This window comes from Bombus pyrosoma, linkage group LG7 (genome assembly GCF_014825855.1).
Source record: "Bombus pyrosoma isolate SC7728 linkage group LG7, ASM1482585v1, whole genome shotgun sequence".
In the NCBI taxonomy this organism is placed as follows: Eukaryota; Metazoa; Arthropoda; class Insecta; order Hymenoptera; family Apidae; genus Bombus; species Bombus pyrosoma.
Window position 1 is genome coordinate 618,180 of NC_057776.1, and position 19,630 is coordinate 637,809.

Here is a 19,630-nt window from a genome sequence, read left to right on the forward strand (position 1 = left end):
ATCGATAAATTAAAGATTTCCTATTCGCAGTCATTTGCACATTATGAAAATCTATGCGTCGACGAAAGTCTTTTGCTGTACAAGGGCAGATGTTATTTTAAACAGTTTCTACCATCCAAGAGAAGTAGGTTCGGCATTAAATTATTTCTCCTTAGTGACTGTAAAACTAATTATGTATTGGACTTTATAATTTATACTGGACAAAAAGCAAACATTAGTAGAAGTAACACAGCTATTGGAATCTCTGGAGATGTTACGATGATGCTGCTTCAGCCATATCTTGGAAAGGCCCATAAGGAAAACTATAAAGTGGTACAAAAAATTATTTTTCCACTTGTTAGATTTAACTATATATAATTCATATATTTTATATCAAAAATCTACTGCTTCGAAACAAAAATTTAGTGAATTTCATTTAGCGTTGATAAGAGACATTTTATGAAAATATTCCCGACGCAGAAACATGGCAGGAGGAGGAAAGAGAAAGTCTGAGGATTTACCGTTTCGTTTAATCGATAGGCATTTTCCATCGAAATGCCCTAATCGTGTCGGCACAACACAATTATCAAGAAGAAAATGTGTTGTTTGTGTGAAAAATAAGAGAAGAAACGACAGAAAATGCGATGTCGGATTATGTATCGATGATTGTTTTGAAATTTTTCACGCACAACTGAATTATTAACTTGTGTTATATTTACTAAATTTACTTTTTTTTTGGTTTATTGTTTTCTAGTTTACTACCCAAATTCTAGTTTATTGTAAATTTCATTGTTTATAATAAATAATTAATACTAAAGAATAACGCTCTTGAATCATTCAATCTCTTGTAAAAGAATTACTATAACTTATTACGATTTGCGCTTTGAATAGTCAATCAACAGAGTTCAGTACAGCGAAAAAGTATTCAGTCCACAGCGATCGTCAGCGCTGGCAATGTGCCGTCCGTACGGATGGCATAGGCTCCGAGTATTCAGCACTCTAAGGGTTAATTTAACTTAGGGCAATTCGTCATCGAAAAAGTACATCTAGTTGTTCGATGGTATGAAACTTCGTACCTATAATAAACTTCCGAAAAGGAAGTATTCGAATGCAAAGATGCAGAATTTTTAAATAATTTCATATGTAAAACATCACACAGTATGAATACATTGGAATACACAATAGTATAAATACAATAGATATAAATTGTATGGGAACAAGGATAGTAACAGAGCATAGCAACGTTTATGTGTTTAACTTTTAATAGCGTAAAAATATAACGAGAAATTCAAAACGAACAACAATTTAGCTCCTACTGGGTTTTCAATAATTTTACTTTTATCAATTCATAACGTGGTTTCAAAATTAAAATTTCTCTTGAAAACTGAGTCTTTTTTACTCCGATTTCTTTCGAATTTCTAACTATTACACATTTAGAAAATAATTATTTCTTTTAGATTTTCTTTTAATCTTCCACGATGATACTGGATGGTCATCGAGCGAGCAAACCTGAGAAAGTGAACTGCGATATTTTCGAAATGACAGCGTAAAATGCAGCCGACGATTGGAACATGATCGAAATCCGAAAAACCAAAGGTATGTTAATTATTTCTCATATTTCTGTAATCAAATGTTTTATCGAGTAAAAAAGATATGTACATACTTCAAAATGTTTATGGGAAATAAATGTTAATAATCGTGTTGCATGCAATTTTATAATGTGAAATTTATATGCAGTACTATGTATACTAATTTGCCCGAGTTACTTTCGTGCTACACTGTGAGAAGGTGAATGGTTATATGCTTAATGGCAGAATAAAACAGCAACATACATAAGTGGATGTTATCTTTTAACTTGTTGACTAGAAAAGACAACTTGACTTGTCATTCAAATGGTCCATGTTTTAATATGTGATAATTTACTTATTCATAAAGGCTTTGTTCTTTTACTGCGTCGTTGCGTTTGTATTAAATAGTGGAACAGTTGCACATATCTGAAAGTGTGCAGTCTGCGCACTGACCGATAGCGAATTTTCTTCTATTTACATATCCGTGTGATCTAATGTGTATAGAATGGCGGCTTGAAATGAATCAAGATATACAACTAAAGCATATGAAGAGAAAACCTTAGAATCAAAAAAGGAACTAGTAGAGGAGTGCATAAAGGAAAGAGAGAGAAACTGGGGAAATGGCCAGGAAGGGAAAAGAGCAAGAAAGAGAAAGAAGGGACTGGAAGAGGTGGAAAATGGAGGGACACAGATGGAAGCAAGAGAAGAGCAAGAAAGTTGGACAGGAGACCAAATTATAGAAGAAAGAAGGAAGAGAGAAACAGAAGAGAGGAGGAAAAGGATAAGGGAATCCAAATATAACATATACTACAGAAATATAACCAAAGATGAGATACCAAAGTACTAGGAAGGGGGGATGAAGTGGAAGGACAGGAAAATTATAGCCAGATTCAGGTTTGGAAACGAGACCAAAGTGAGGAAACACTGGAAAGAGGAGAGAGAAAAAAGGTGCAGATTATGTGGAAGGGAAGAAGAGGACCTGAGACATGTAATGGAAGAATGTGAAATAACGGGAGGACCAAAAGACATGGAAAAAACACTGAATGAGTCTAGAGAAGGACTAACGGAATTAAAAGCAATAATAGAGAAGAGAAGGGCGATACAAGACGGGGAGGAACGACAAGAAGGAAGCACAGCAAGGAGGCAAAAGCCCAAAAGTGGCAATAGTTTTTAGTCATAAGTTTTTAATTTTTAGAAATAGAATAATTTAAGCGAGTGCAATACAATAGAGTAGATAAGAGGGGAGGTAGATATATAAGAAGCGAAATAAGTATAAGAGATGTAAAGCCGAAAGGCACGGACTAAATAACAATAATAATAATACAACTAAAGCATGTGAAATTTGAAAATAAAATATAAAATAAAATTTGAAAAAAAATGCACATATTGAGGAATATCTCACGTACAAACATATATATAACGCATGAATTACATGTAAGTATATGTGATATGTGCAATATGGAAGTGGATATATGCCTAGATAATGGAATCTTTAGTTATTTATACATTATGATTACAATTTAAAGTGCCACAAATCACATTTGCTTTTTTATATTAACCGCCATTATAATTTATATCAGTTGAAATTAATTTACAATTATACCTCTATTTGTTATAGCTAATTTATAGTAATATTTATAAATTTAATTTATTTGTATATTTATATATATACATAGTATTTATAGATTTAATTTATAAATAATTATATCTATATTTATAGTTCGAGAAATACTTTGAGAACCACTTTAATTGTAAGAAGGCCATCGAGGAAGTTTCAGACCTGACGGTAAGAGTATTACGTTTCACTCTGTGTCGTAATATCTATATGGTATACTTACTATGGCTCTTTACGTACACTACCTGTCATAACTCTCGACACTTTGATTTTTCATAACATGAATTTCGCCAAAATATGTAAGTATGTTCCAGATCTAAATTTTTTCCAAACGTAGTAGTTCGACATATAAACAATACATACTACACTTATATTAACTAGTTATAATTATTAGGTTATCCGAAAAGTGACTTTCTTTTACAGACCCGTCTTTTATAACGATGCATCTTTATACAAACATAAAACCTGATCCGTCAAACGTTGTGATTTTTATTTTGATAGAGCAAAATGGATCATACGTAATTCGATAAAATAATATAAAACGGAAAATATTGTGCATCCATTATTTCCTTATAAAACGAAAAAGACTTTTCGAACGACCTAATACTATCACAAAGTTTTATGGTATTAAATTACGATAAAGTTCTTGACTCGATATATGTAACTATCAATTTTAGATTTTGCTTGATATTACTTACCGATATAATGTCGCTTAATGTTACAGCTACAGCTAACCTTCTTATTAATTTTAAAAGATTATTGTTATCTGATACGTGGCACAAGAGTTAGAAATTAGGAACTAAACAATTTAGTAATTTTTCGGAATTCACTGATTTCAATTATTTTTTAATTTGCTGTCGAGGGCATGATTCCCAGCAACTTTTCTCTAAACATATCACCGCTGCTTGGCCTTAGTTTTCAAAACATTCGCAAGAAACTGCTGATACCACTACAATGAATTCTGTCTATGTTGACATCGTGCGCGTTAGTTTAGTTTCCAGCCACCTCTCGGCACGGCGGCTGGATAAAATAACGCCTAACCTAAATGGAATTCTTATCTTTTGTTTATAGTTTATGTAGGAGTAGGTTAGGTGTCATTGTATCCGGCCAACGCCGTGAACCGTAAGGCGGTCAACAACTAAACATAGGCAGAATTCACTGTAGTAGTATCGACTGTCTGGAAAATAAGGCCAAGCGGCGGTAATTTGTATAGAGAAAAGTTGTTTGGAATCTTGCCCCCGACAACAAATTCAAAAATATTTGAAATCGGTGACGAGGCTATGACTCCGAACAATTACCAATAATTTTGTTAAGGAACTTTGAGAATTGTTTCGTAACTTTCGACATTTGCAGGTTATAATTTTATTACTGCGTATTAATTTTTCAAATTAAAATTTATCGTATCATAATTTTCTATTATTATCTGTAAAAGTATACAATGTATATAAAATGATAAAGAGTAAAACCAATCCAATTTTATGTATTCATAATTTGTAAATAAGTTACATTTTATCAAAAATAAGCAAGCATCTAAAATGTTTTATGTGACAGCCTACGAGCTGTTGTGTTATATATACATAACACAAAAAATAGTACACTGTCGCAATATAATTGCTTGTATGTTATGATACTAAGATAGAATACTACTTCGAATAAATCATTAAGGTTTGACAATATATCTATTAATTGATATAGTTTGTTCATTTGCTAAACAATATAAAGCAATACAAATATAACACTGGTACTAGTTCGATTAAACTTCTTTCTAGTTATTCTTCTACATAATTATCAATATTATTGTGTACACTGTATATATACATTTATATCATTATAAATATTCCATAATATTATATGTATGGCTAAACAGTTTTATAATAATTTAATTATAACAGATAAATGATTTCAATATCTTACTTATATGAAAAATAGTAATACATAATGCCGTAACAAAAGAATATCTAACTAATGAAAGGACAAATTAAAATGAAATTAAAATCAAAAACATTGTTTAGATAGAAATTATCAAATGGAATGTATTGTGTTAAGAGTAGGGTTACCAACAATTGGTAACAATAGTAGTAATTGGTAGTATACCAGAATTCTCGGAAGAATGCGTCTTATTTATTTGAAATTTGTAAAGGTAGGGTTCCTACATTGTTTCTAAGTTACTCGAGACAAGACATGGTACATAAAACTGTGGAATTTCGGAAACAGCTGAAAAGAAAATATTAAGTGAAGTACGTGCATGTTTGATGAGAAATGTCGTTTCCTTTTGTCAATACTACTACATATAGAAAATTAAATCGGCTTGTGACGGCTGCTGAATTATAAAGTAGGGATCCATATTCTGTAAGTAGCTTACTATCACTATTCTACCGTCTTTTATACCGATATAAAACAATAATTAGATTTTTGTTTTTTACGTGCAGTTTTCATGCCTGAATTATTTAAAACTGTGTTTTATAATATATATTGTAACATAATATTAATAAAAACATTATATATATATAGTACATTATATATGTAATAATAATATAAATGTATATAATGTTTCTATTAATATTATAATATATCATGTACAGTAGTGATGAAAAGTTTGAAAACTGCAACAGTTATTGAGAATTTTTACATTTCTCTTATTATTTCCATCCATAATACAGTAAAAGGTCGTTTGTTAAAACTCCTATTGACAGACTGAGAATTCGATCATCAGAACATCAGTATACTTTATAATAATTAATTTTGACTGGTAAAAAAAACTCAGGTATGGTTACTTTTAACGAAATATAGGAAACAAGAATAAAATCTGGAAAGAATTATCATGATTTTATTCCAAAGTTTCTGCGTTTGCCTCTACTTAATGTTAATATTTGTAAAATAATTCAAAATAAATGATTTTTTCTCATGCAAAAATAAACAGCATTCGATTATCCATAGAGCATATATTATAATTAATTCAGATAATCATGATTCTACTATTTGAATTATCTGATGATTAGACAGCGGAGGTTTATGCAAATGTATATTTTTCTAGCTAGCAGGTAAAGCAATGGGGTCTGGACAGGTTTCGCAATTAGAGAACTCTAAAAACACATTTTTTCTTTCACTCTTTTTGCATAATCAATATGCTTTGCATATTCATGTTTAACAACACATGCGAGAATATATTACTTGCCATAAGATACCATCATGTTATTTACCGTGCATATGCATATATCGCGTTTATGTGGAGTATCTATCTTTTAATCTCTTCCCGTGCCGTATAGCTCAACGAAACTCGGGCCCAAGCGGTAGGTGTCAAAGCGTGGTAAACAAACCAGACTGATGCTCAAGGACAGTCACAATACGAGCCGAAATGCAAATACCTATGATATAGTCAGTTATACGCGACGCTGCTGTTGTGGAAGTAAACTCTAATCCTCTTTCTTTTTATAGATATTATAAATATATTATATTTTGTAAAAGAGCAGCAAGGTACGAGGAAAGAACCCTAGAATCAAAAAAGGAACTAGTAGAGGAGTGCATAAAGGAAAGAGAGAGAAACTAGGGAAATAGCTAGGAAGGGAAAAGAGCAAGAAAGAGAAAGAAGGGACTAGAAGAGGTGAGAAATGGAGGGACACAGAGGGAAGCAGGAGAAGAGCAAGAAAGTTGGACAGGAGACCAAATTGTAGAAGAAAGAAGGAAGAGAGAAACAGAAGAGAGGAGGAAAATGATAAGGGAGTCCAAATGTAACATATACTACAGAAATATAACCAAAGATGAGATACCAAAGTACTAGGAAGGGAGGATGAAGTGGAAGGACAGGAAAATTATAGCCAGATTCAGGTATGGAAACGAGACCAAAGCGAAGGACACTGGAAAGAGGAGGAAGAAAAAAAGGTGCAGACTATGTGGAAGGGAAGAACAGGACCTGAGACATGTAATAGAAGAATGTGAAATAACGGGAGGACCAAAAGATATGGAAAAAACACTGAATGAGACTGGAGAAGAACTAACGGAATTAAAAGCAATAATAGAGAAGAGAAGGACAAGGGCAATACAAGACGGGGAGGAAGGACAAGAAGGTAGCACGGCAAGGAGGCAAAAGACCAAAGGACAATAATGTGTAGTCATAAGTTGCAATAGTTTGTAGTCATTAGTTTTAGCGACTAGAGATAAGCATATGCTAAGGAGCGCAATACAATAAATGTAAGAAATGTAAATCGAAAGTTCGTCCAAAGCCGAAAGGCACGGACTAAAATAAATAACAATAATATTATATTTTGTAATAGATGACAGCTTCAAAATTATATTTCATGAATAAACGATACTTCAATAGAAATTCAAGCGTCTTCAAATGTGATTTTATCCTAAGCAATATAATAATACTATGCCTAAAAATAAATAGCATATTATAAATAAAAAATTCAATTATAAGAAACGTTCACCTTGAATCAATATATAATAAGAAAATACTTACAACTCTAAAAAACCTCCATGGTATGATGTTTCCTAAAACACTCTGGCAGATGTAAAGCTATCTGTTCACGAGCCTGGCTCGTGATATTCGTGTTTGGGCCAAAATCTTCATCAGAGTCAGACTCGTTAAAGCACGGGAAGGGGTTAAATTAATTTCATCTCTACCAGTAAACTCTTAACTATGTAGTATCGTTATTAGTAATGTGTAACTAACCAAAGTCTAATTGTATATCAGATCAAATCATGTTTTTGTTATCTTGAATTGCTAATTGAGCATTGGATGTGACAGTTTGTGTTTGTGTTTGGAATTCAAATAGTTCAGGTCTATTATTGCAATGTAATGTGCGTGAAATAGTACATCGGTATATTTAAGTGTTTCTCAAGTTTGTAAAAATGTCAAAGTTAGAAGAAATTAGATACATTAAAGTAAAGTTGGGTCGAAAATGATTCCATACTTGTCATTAACGAAGGTGATGACGAAAGCACTTGTAGCCTTTATAATAAAAATTTGAAATGTGAAAAGAAATGGCCACTAGTACAGCATATAAATACTGCCACACGCAAGAAAACAGTCGAAGAAGCAACTAAGCCATGCGGAAAGGAAAATTCAGAGCACGAAACGACGGGCTCAAGAAAAAATGAATTTTATTAACTGAATGACTTAACACGAACAATGTTTGCTGTTAATATTCCTTGAGCAGCTTTGAATGATGATATATAGAGGAATTATCTGACAAAATATAGGTACACCAAATCGCACTATTCCAAACGAATCAATTACTATGGAAAAATTTCAATTACTATGAAAAATTATTTAGATGATTACTATATTATGATTCAAACATGCAAGCAATAAGGAGAGACATAAGAAAGCATTATGTATGAATTTTCCTGAATGAGACTATTAATATGAAGTAAAGTTGTAAAAAAATCTGACTTATAGTGCGTTATGAAGAAATTGGAGGAACAATTCATGCTACTAATTGAATGCTATTATGGAAAAGTATGTAGGATTTTCGGAATTATTAAAAATTTCAAGTATTTTAGATAACGAGGACGTAAAAATACCGATAAATGTAGCAGAATGTTGTTACAGTAAGTTTAAATAAGAACCGATTACATCGTGAGACATAGAGCGGATATTTAATGATGAAGATTATAGTTTACGAGTTTGAATAATTCTGTCGTATTAGCATAATCAATTTCTCAAACGCTTATAGTACTTCTGCATTTTTCATTCTTTTATTTTTTCCTTACATCTTTCGTACGAAGACGCATTTTACATTAATCATTGCAAATGGATTTGTGATAAATCAAGGAATTTAAAAAATTGTCTCTACATCCTTTGCATCTTTGCCGTCATGTACTGTACTTATTTAAGGTATTATCGAAATGAGTTAATAATCGTTCATTAGATTTTTACAAGCATATTAATAATATACAAATAACACATAATCATCAGTTTGATAATTCCACTACACGTATGTAAGTAGTAGTAGTAACGTAATTTAATTTAGTCTATGATTTTCTCTATTTTCATTATTCATGTTATATTCTTCCTTTTCTTGTAGCACTAACAATAAGAACATTCATTTATCTAAAATATTATAAATTATCATTAACTAGCCAACAATTCACAAAGAGTCAGTTATATTCAAACAACAATCTCTTACATCTCATATTGTCCACTTCTCTAAAAACCTTCGAATATATTTCATGTTGAAAGCAGTGATCACTCATATCTGTACTTTTGACGTGAATAACATGATTTCTAATTCAGTTCCCTCAAAATATTTGCGCAACATTTACGCAGCATTAAATATAACTAACGTTGAACTGGCGTGGAGGGCTGATTTAGTACAAGGCTTAAAAGGAAGATGAACGAAAACGAGGAACGATCAATATTTATGGTCAAAGTTTCCTTGGTACATCCACGTAAGTTGTTGCAAATTCCATAGCACGTTCTCCTCATTCGCATTTTTCTGGCTGAGAATTAAGGATGCGCATAATTTTGGCTTTAAGGGAGTTAAGATCACCAAGTGCGAATGTATCTCGCGACTGGAATATATAGTTGCCAATTGAATATGAATACTCGAACACAAACAGACGTAGCGATTGTTAAACTCGTGGAATTTGCACATGAAAGGATAAGACCACTGATCTTGAGCATAATAATTCTCTTTCTTCATCTGACAATGAATATTCTTTCTGAATGTTAGCTAAGAATTGTTTAGAAATGTTTGAGACAACAAGTAATGTCGTCTATTTTATGCTTTGAATTTAGAAAGTAACATCTACCGAAATATTATATCGATGTCGATGTATCGAAAACGAAATTCTGTATTTTTTTATTATGAAAATAGCTGATTATAGACAGTTAAGAAATTATATAAACTAAGAAAGTATACTTCTCTTGAAAATTATTACGTATTCTTTCAATTCCTCACACTTATCGCTTAATACTGATAGTTTTTTATTTATCTCGTTAGATCACAAAATTATATACGTATGTATATAATTTTTCAAAAAAGGAAGTTTAAAAATTATCAAAAAAGTAAAACACGTAAAGAATACATTATTAATTTTATGTAAATTAGATATAATAAATGTTAAAGTTTAATTTCAAATATGTATTAAATATAGAATCTTATAAAAGACACGTATTATAATTATAAATAAATAATATTCATGTGTCTGTGCGTGATGTGTTTGATAATTCAATTAAGAAAAATAGTAGAATCTTACACAGGACATGCATTTTCAATGTATGTACTTTTTGCAATTATTGCATGCAGGATTATATTTATTATGGTTTCTATTACATACATTTGCCTTATTCCATTAAAATATGTTTTGTCTATGGTGTCATTTTTATTATTCTTCTGCTGGCTGCTTGTATTGCATTTATTACGTGTATTTGAGGTGTAAAAAGATATCTTGAAATTTTTGTCAATTTTTGTAAAATTATTTTCTTAGTAAGAAAATCTCTAATAAGAATATAAATACTTCCAGCGTTATGGTTGTCAAATGCTAGGTCTTCGATGAATAATGCATATGTATATATGGGTATTAATAAACAATAATAAATATGGCAAACTACATTTTTGAACGTTTTAAATTTATGTACTTGTGAAATGACATAATAAGAGAGATTATTATCACTATAGTCGAATACCATGGCTGGAAATTGTTAGTAAAAATGAACCAGCTTTGCAATATTTAAATATCGAGTGGCTATTGGATTCTCTATTCAAACGTTATCTGTATGCAACAGGACAAAAATATCCGCTTGACCTTTCACGTAATCGCATAGGAAGCAAATCCATCAGTTGATGAATTTTCGTTATTCAGAGGTGCTGGGGAGATCTAAAACTCTACTGAACTGTAAACGAGTTATCAGTAGTTGAACTTCGTAGCATAACTCGTGGAAAATCAGCTGTTTACCTTCAACGTTATTACTTTAATCTTTGGGATAAGCAACTTTTTCTATATAAAAAATTCATGTTTTGCTATGACAATACACAACAGGAATATTAGTAAAGATATTAATGTAATCCACCCATTTAATTTTTTTTATTTATATTGAAACTAATTAGCATCAATAAGTTGAGTTTATGTCGGGCTATATAAAATGCGATCACCTATACACCAGATTAACAATACAACAATTCCTAACAAGGACACAGTCAAATACCTGGGCATGGCTCTGGACAGGAGATTAACATGAAAAAAACACATCACAGACAGAACGAAGCAACTCAAGGATAAACCTAAAAAATTTTATTGGCTCACTGGCCGACGCTCCAACCCAAGCACGCAGAACAAAATTACCCTCTATAGGACCATAATAAAACCTGTCTGGACCTACGGAATTCAACTATGGGGAACAGCTAGTAATTCCAACATTGAGATACTTCAACGCTTCCAATCGAAAACGCTAAAATCCCTAATAAATGCACCCTGGTATGTCACCAACGAAGTAATATATCGCGACCTCAAGATATCCACAGTTAAAGAAGAAATAACAAAATATAGCAACAGATATAGCAAAAGAGTCAACGAAGATCGAAACCCCCTAATTACTAAATTACTTAATAAGTCGGACCAGCTCCGCAGGCTAAAAAAAAAACTACCCGTTAGACCTAAGCACAAGATTTAACTAGATATGTATATTAAGTAATATTTACTTATTTATAATACTTATTTATAATTATACTTATCTATAATAAGTATTAACTTATTATAAATAATTAGCCATGTCAGTGGCGCCACGCCAGAGAAAATTACTGAAAATTCTCAATGCGAGAATTGATTGTAAATTACTAATAAATAAAAAAAAAACCTATACACCAGAAATAAGTGCAATGGAAATTAAATTTAATTGAAGTTCTTTGTGAATATCTCGGAAACGAAGGCCTACCAGCGGTTATAAGTATAGGAAAAATTTGCTCAGAATGTTAATTTTGACAACACATTCCAACAACATTAAAATAAGTGAGATACCCCTTCTTTTGTACAATTATCAATTTTTTAATACATCATAATACATTAACATATGATAATAATCAGATAATAATGTTGTATTATACGAAATTGTACAAGTATATATTTTAAAAATATTACTTTAAGTAGGAGGAAATTAAAACATTTTTGTATGTATAATGACAATGGAAATTACTAAACTTTTGAAAGTACAATTTTTGTGAATCTTTCTTCAACTTCTAGTACTTCATATTTTGTTATTATTCTTATATATCATTTTAATTGTAATATTACTGTAAATTGAAATGTTATAAAAAGAATAGAGTAGAATGTTGTAGTTGTTTTTGTTACTTCATTTCTAACATGACGAATTTGTAAAATTATTACAAATCTTTAAAACATCAATCTCTTTTCACCTACTTTTCGAAATACAGTACCAAATTTTGTATGTATGTAGTATCGCGGACGAAAGGCCTAGGAGTTAGCGGGTAAACCACATACAATGTCGCGAGATCCGAGGCGTTCTTAAACCATATACAATGTCGCGAGAGCCGAGGCGTTCTTCAATCGTATAGTTTTGCAAAAAAGGCCTACGTGACCTCGGCCACGAGCGTTTGCGGAACACGTGCGTGGTGGGTCTAAGAAAAGACAAAAGGGATGCGAAAGCAGGCAGTGCCAATCAGGAAGTCAATCAGTTGTTAGTTAGGAAGTCAGAGAGTGTGAATCGAGAAGTCATTGTCGAGAGAGAACGTTTAATCCGTTGTGGTGAGAGTTGCGAGTGAACCACTAAATTATAGCGCGTTATTGTGACTAGTTCATGCTAAACAACCATCGTTTTTCTGTCTACATCTGTACAATTCATTCATTGTAAATAAACCATCATTAAATCACAAATATTAGAATATATAATAATAATATTACATGTACGTATTACCTTTTGTTATTCACCGAATAATATTCCATTTCGCTATCGTATAATACACTCTGAATCTGATGCATGGGTATTTGTATTATAAGAGGGTCATCTGTATAATAAAAATTGTCTAAAGGTCTGTTGAATGTTATTATCATTTCATTAACCTCATTTATAGGCTAAATGTCCCTATCACTTCAAAATCACCCATAATATACACGTGTATTATTAAACCAATTATACTCTCAATAGATATTCATATCTTAGCAGAGGGATTTATTACGTTTTCTTAACTTGGTTTTCTAGACTAGGTTATATAATCAGTTGCACTGTAATTGGTTGTCTTTTACTGAACAGACGGTTGGAACGCGCAGTGAATTTCGAGTGGCGAAAATTGAATCGTGCGTGGTATTGAATAGCAATTATCGAGCCGGTTAAACCCCGTTTCCGAACCTCGTTCGTCATAATAACCACTCACCACCGTCAGTTGATCACTGTGCTTCGAACAGTTCCTCAATTTCTCAATTCGACGTTTTCAAATCTTCTTTTTGCTTGAACGATGAACGCTTCTTTCATAAATTTATGAATTGTCAAATGAGACATTGAAGAACAAATTAATAATTCGGTTTATAAGTGTGAGCAATATAATAGTAACTGTGAGCACAAAATATTCAGTGTAACAACTTTATTAGTTTAGCTGAATTTGATTTGAGGACAATTAATTCCTACACTTCAGTATATAACTAAAATACAAGTTGCTTGAATAATCTAATACTATGGAGTCACATTGATATTGATATTGATAGATAAAGGTACCTTCGCTTATTTTCATTCTAAATACCCCAAATGTCATTTAGCATCTTATTAGCCAATTAGAAGGTAATAAGAAAAAGAACAAAATATATGATTAAACTCCTTATTACAGATACAATGAGTCACAAAATTATTCGCACAGCAGAGAATGCAACAAAACTTTATCAAATAATAAGACAACATAAAGAGATATTTGATACTTGTTATTTTAAAATATACAACATATAGTTTAAGAAGAAATTATGAAAGAATTTCGAAACGAGCTATAATCGTTTTTTATCCTGTTTTCACATTACAAAATTATGATCATCAATTATGTCATCAGTATCAACATTACACCGCAAAAAGAGTGTTCTATAAAATATTAATTCCATCAGAATAATAACTTATTAAAAGTATATTAATAATTTTGTGATTCACTGTACACTGTATAGTATCTTTTTTAGGAAGATATTTGTTATATATTCATTATAGTTATTTAATCAATAGTAATTGTCAGAATTGAAAACTTAAAAATATTTATTATTTTTGTAGTAACTGAATCATATTTTGGCAGCCGAACTATTTATTTTATATTGGATTAGATATTGAAATTTGTATACGAGTATATATCTGTTTCATGTAATTTAATTACATCCAGTGGCTCCTACAACACTATTCTACCATTTCGTGAATTTCTTAACCTAAAAAAAAATTTTTACACGATATTGTAAAAGTACGAGTAAAACGATTACCTTGTCGAGGTGAATTAAAACGAGATACGAGCTGTTATTTGATATTCAAAATTCTTAAAGAACACCATTTTAATTAAAAAATTCCGTAAGATTCTTCACCGTCATTCTGCAAAGTATTTAAATTTCTGATTGGAACTTGGGGTAAAAAGCAGATTAATGCAATTTTTATAGAAGAAATGCGAGTTTTCAATTGCGAAATTGAACAAATGCTATTTCTTGGCTTTAACAAACTTGATCATATTTTTCGTGTTTTTGCTCTGCAAGTAAAGAATTTCAAGTAATTTTGTAAAGATTGAAGATCATGATAATCTGGGTTTATCGTAGTCACAAAATTAAGGATTATCAAATGGATGTCATTTAAAATATATTAATGTTCTTTAAAATAATTGAAAATTATTTTTTCATATTTTCTTTCATAGTATTCACAAAACTATTAAACAAGTTGTCGATGACATGAATAATTAATTCTACGTATTTAAATCAGAATACGCTGCTTATGTCATGAAAATTATATTATATTATATCTTATATTATATCAAGAAAAGACATTTTGATTGCAGAATTCTTTTCTGTCACATTTAACATGAAACACGAGCCATTTTTAAATCAACGTATAGTATTAAACTGCAATATGGAACACTGATGAAATCTGTTTAATATAGGTTGGAGTTGATATTTAATAGATTCACACAGATTCTATTTTAATTTCTATATTTCGCCACCTCGAACAAAACATCCGAACACACCGGATACACTTGGATAATTAACACGTGGTCGACTCCTAAGACAAAAGAGTCGTTAGAAGTCGTACCAACTTAGCTTGTAGGAACTAGCGATCATACCAACTTAACATTTCTTAACAAAATCCACAAGTCATTTGCATTGCCAGTATGCAATACGTAATCTGTTTGCGAAGAATCTAGCATTCAATTGTTCAGTGAATCATGCAAAGGGAATGAACTTTGAACTACCGGAATTCAAACGAGGGATTGCAGCTATAGTCTATTGTGAACAAGTAGACCGATTTAAGTCCACATTGAAAATAAAACGGCCAACTTTACTCAATGAATGAAAGAATTCTGTCCCAGTGGAACAGGATACGGGTACGTATAACAAAACGTCGCAGAAATTGATGAGAATTTGGTTAGGAAAGGGAATTTGGCTCATCCGTGTACATTATGTCGGGTAGAGTAGACTGTGCTTATAATTTGTGCTTAATTTTTAATTGTGGTCCGGCTGTTTGCAACGATATTTAAATGTATAAAACTCTTTATGCTTACAACGTCAAATGTAACCAAAAACTATATTGTTCAATCATAAAATAAAAATAAAAGTGAAATAATAAGTAAAAATGAAAAAGATGGATAAGATTGGCACGTTATGAAGCTTCATATATCTTATAGTACAAGTAAGAGTCAAGGAATTACGCCCTCTTTTAACCTTTTACTAACGTATGTTACGTATATACATATGCCCAATGTATACATATAACTGTGCATATTGACAAGCTATATATCAATTAAATAATAAATGTATTTATTTTCGATACATTTGATCTTAAATTTCAGAACATTATATTTGCTGTAGAAAACAGAAGTTAAAAATTTTGTTCTTAAAGGGCATATAGCCATCAAATTCGTAAAAATATTGGATTCCAAGATTTTTGTCTTTGGAATTAATAAAATAATTATAGAAATGAAATTTGCTTCCGCAAAGTTAATGTCAAATAATCTATATACTTACACTATTTATTGTAATATTTATTATACAATAAATTTATATATATATAAAGATTAGCATAAAATAATATGCTAATACCTTTGACAAAATTAATTTTGAGTCTTATTGAGACAAAAGCATGGTTGTAGATTAGGTAGTAGTTATAGATAATAATTCCTTAAAATTACAGCATTTAAATGTACAATATACACATTAGTATACTTTATTAGTATACTTTAGCAAATTTATAATATTTCCGCATAACTTGCGACCGACTTCACATATGATTCTCACACGACAACTTGCCAGAGGACCACCTCATTCATAAATAATTCTCAGATTGCTCTTGCATGGCGCTCTCGATTCCTTATACGTACAATATACATAATTGTCACGTATAATCAGAACTCCACGTAACACCCTCTCACGTAACATGCACTCTCAATCTTCACGTATATTTCCGGAATCGTTTTCAATTCTAACGTAACCATTTGATCTCATTCTCCTGGTCCTCAATCGTCATTCACGCTGCATTCAGCTTTTCACCTGTATACCTATTTTAGACCGTAGCTGTATATGTATAGCTACAGCGTATTTAACCATAAATCGGTAGTATATGTGCATTAATGTTAGAGAGACCATAAAGAAGTAACAAAAATTGTTATTCATACTAATGAAAAATATCAACCAACTACTACAAAATTGCCTCATTAGATACACGTTGTTGAGTATACTAAAAGAAAAAATGAGAAACATGCAACATGAAATAGAAAGAAAAGTTCAACAGCTGTTTTAAATGACGTATCGTACATTCAAACATAATAATGTTTGGTATCTTTTTTAGTAGAAAAACCTCAGAAAGATTACACTAATAGAATTATAAATGAAGAAAATATAACACTCATATACTGATATAAATGCTTGTCTATTGAAATTTCTCAACACAGTTATGTAGTACCTGCAAACATTTACGTGTTGCAACATAAAGTGCAAATATAACGTTTGCAATTTACTATCAAGGTATGATGATAGTCGTAGCGCTACGTAATTAACCTCTTGCCTTACGATTTAATTTGTGACCACACATGGAGCTGAGAGCTGTGAACTAAGTAGCGGCTAAATAGTAGTTGGCCTTATTCTGTTATATAGTCGATTTTGTATAAAACACGCATACTTCACATTTTTCACATTTCACACACATATCTATAGGGCGTAAAAGTAAAAAGTAAAAAGGTAAATATAAATGCTACCGTAGCGTGATTCTACGCCTCTGGATCGGCGGAGATTTGTAACAGAAATTGATCTTAAGCATGATTTTCAAGATCAACATTTTTTTACTGCAGCTTATTCTGCTCGTCACAGAAAAAAGAAATCTCAAAAGAACCATGGGTCGCAAATGAGCCCTCCTGCTGGAAAAAATATTAAACTTTTAATAACATTCAAACTAGGAAATGAAATAATGTCTTTGTAAATAATAATATTATAATGAAATAACACTCTATAGAAACAAGTTATGTCCAAATCGATTTTCTCATATTACCCAGTATGCAATGCCAAGTTGTTTGGTTTCAGTCCATTGTAAAATCTTGTCTTCCTATTTCACATTAACAGATACACGTACGTACGTTACGTAAATACATTATTTCATAATTTATGCTTTCTATGATTTTATTATATAAATTTTCATCCGTTACAAAACTATAGTAACTATCGCGTCAATGTTGCTCCTTCCAACAACTAATAGATTACGCATCTTTCTATAAAATAGGTTACAACACAACTGTGCAATATACAGGGTGGTTGGTAACTGGTGGTACAAGCGGAAAGAGGGTGATTCTACGCGAAAAAAGAAGTCGAAAATATAGAATAAAAATTTTTCGTTTGAGGCTTTGTTTTCGAGAAAATCGACTTTGAATTTTCGCTCGGTACGGATGAACTATGTGTTCGGCAGAATGGGCAACATTTTCAGCAATTTTTGTAATAATAAACTTTACGATTACTTCGTATTATTTCATTATGTATTCCTAATCTTCCGTTACGACAAAAACAAACTTAAACTGCGATAATATCCATCGAGACAACGATCTACAGTGAGGTCCGTTATAACGAGACGTGATAAAGTGCACGCGTACCGAGCGAAAATTCAAAGTCGATTTTCTCGAAAACGAAGCCTCAAAGGAAAAATTTTTATTCTATATCTTCGACTTATTTTTTCGCGTAGAATCACCCCCTTTCCGCTTGTACCACCAATTACCAACCACCCTGTATATAAAGTGAAGCTACTCCCGTGAGGTTACTTGCTTCATTATATGATTTATTTTGAAATTTCACACAAGAAATGAACTATTAATCGCAGGGTTATTTAATTGTGAATAAGTTATAGACTGCGAATGTATATTTTTATGAGTGCAGTGAAATTTAAGTAGAGCTTCAAACCATTCATTAAATACTATAACAAGTATTATACTTAGAATTTTTTAGGTATTTTTCTACAGCTATTATCTGCATACTGTACATTTTTTACATTTTTAGGTTTTCCATAAATGCATAAACATCCGTGGTCTAATTATTTCAACACAATATATATTTAAAAATTTGCGAGAAATTAGAAGTCAGGATGGTAAAAATCAATTTGTATAGATAACACTTACGACTTGGTAATTTAAAAATCGTGGAGCAAAAGTAGAGACGAAATTACAAAGCGCCTTGCAATTACATATCTCCTCATTGAACCAGATACACGAAAATCACAAAATACAATGTCCGGGCTATTAGGTAAATGTTTTTCGCTCGCAAACTTAATTTTTCACGATAACATGCGTGTGCCAGTCACAGAACATGGTCGAGTAGCGTTGTAGTGAAAACCACTTTTCTACCGAGTTTTCCAAGGCATTTTATCTTTGTGGTTGCTTGTAGACATTTTAACATTTCACAATGAAAGTCGACTTGACTATATTAGAATATAATTTTTTTTTTTTTTTTTTTTATTATATTGTTTATTTTTAATTTTACAATTTGTCCAGTGGGACATTAGGTAAAATGTTATAACATATGATTGAATAGCATGTGGATGGTTACCCCCAGCGGGGTGCCATCTTCGCGTTTTTTAGTTTATATCCTTCATGAGATCAGCTGGGTGTTTCCTTTTTAGTCTTCTTTCCATTTTTGCGTTAATCGCTTCCGTAGCCAGCCTGTTTGGGTGTGTTGTTATTCTTTCTCTGTACCTTTCCGCGTATCTGGTGATCTCCTCCTTGACCGTTGGTATTCCCAGGTCCTTCCGTATATCCTCGTTTCTAACGTACCATGGGGCGTTTACTATTGTTCTCAGAATTTTTGATTGTAATGTCTC

The 19,630-nt window shown here is 31.4% G+C and overlaps 1 protein-coding gene and 1 pseudogene across 3 annotated transcripts in view; one reads left to right on the forward strand and one right to left on the reverse strand.

The window, feature by feature from the left end:
* Positions 1-19,630, reverse strand: part of LOC122568882 (RYamide receptor-like) — a 349,767-nt gene that overhangs the window by 114,859 nt on the left and 215,278 nt on the right. The window lies entirely within an intron of this gene.
* Positions 1,551-3,331, forward strand: LOC122569762 (annotated as a pseudogene).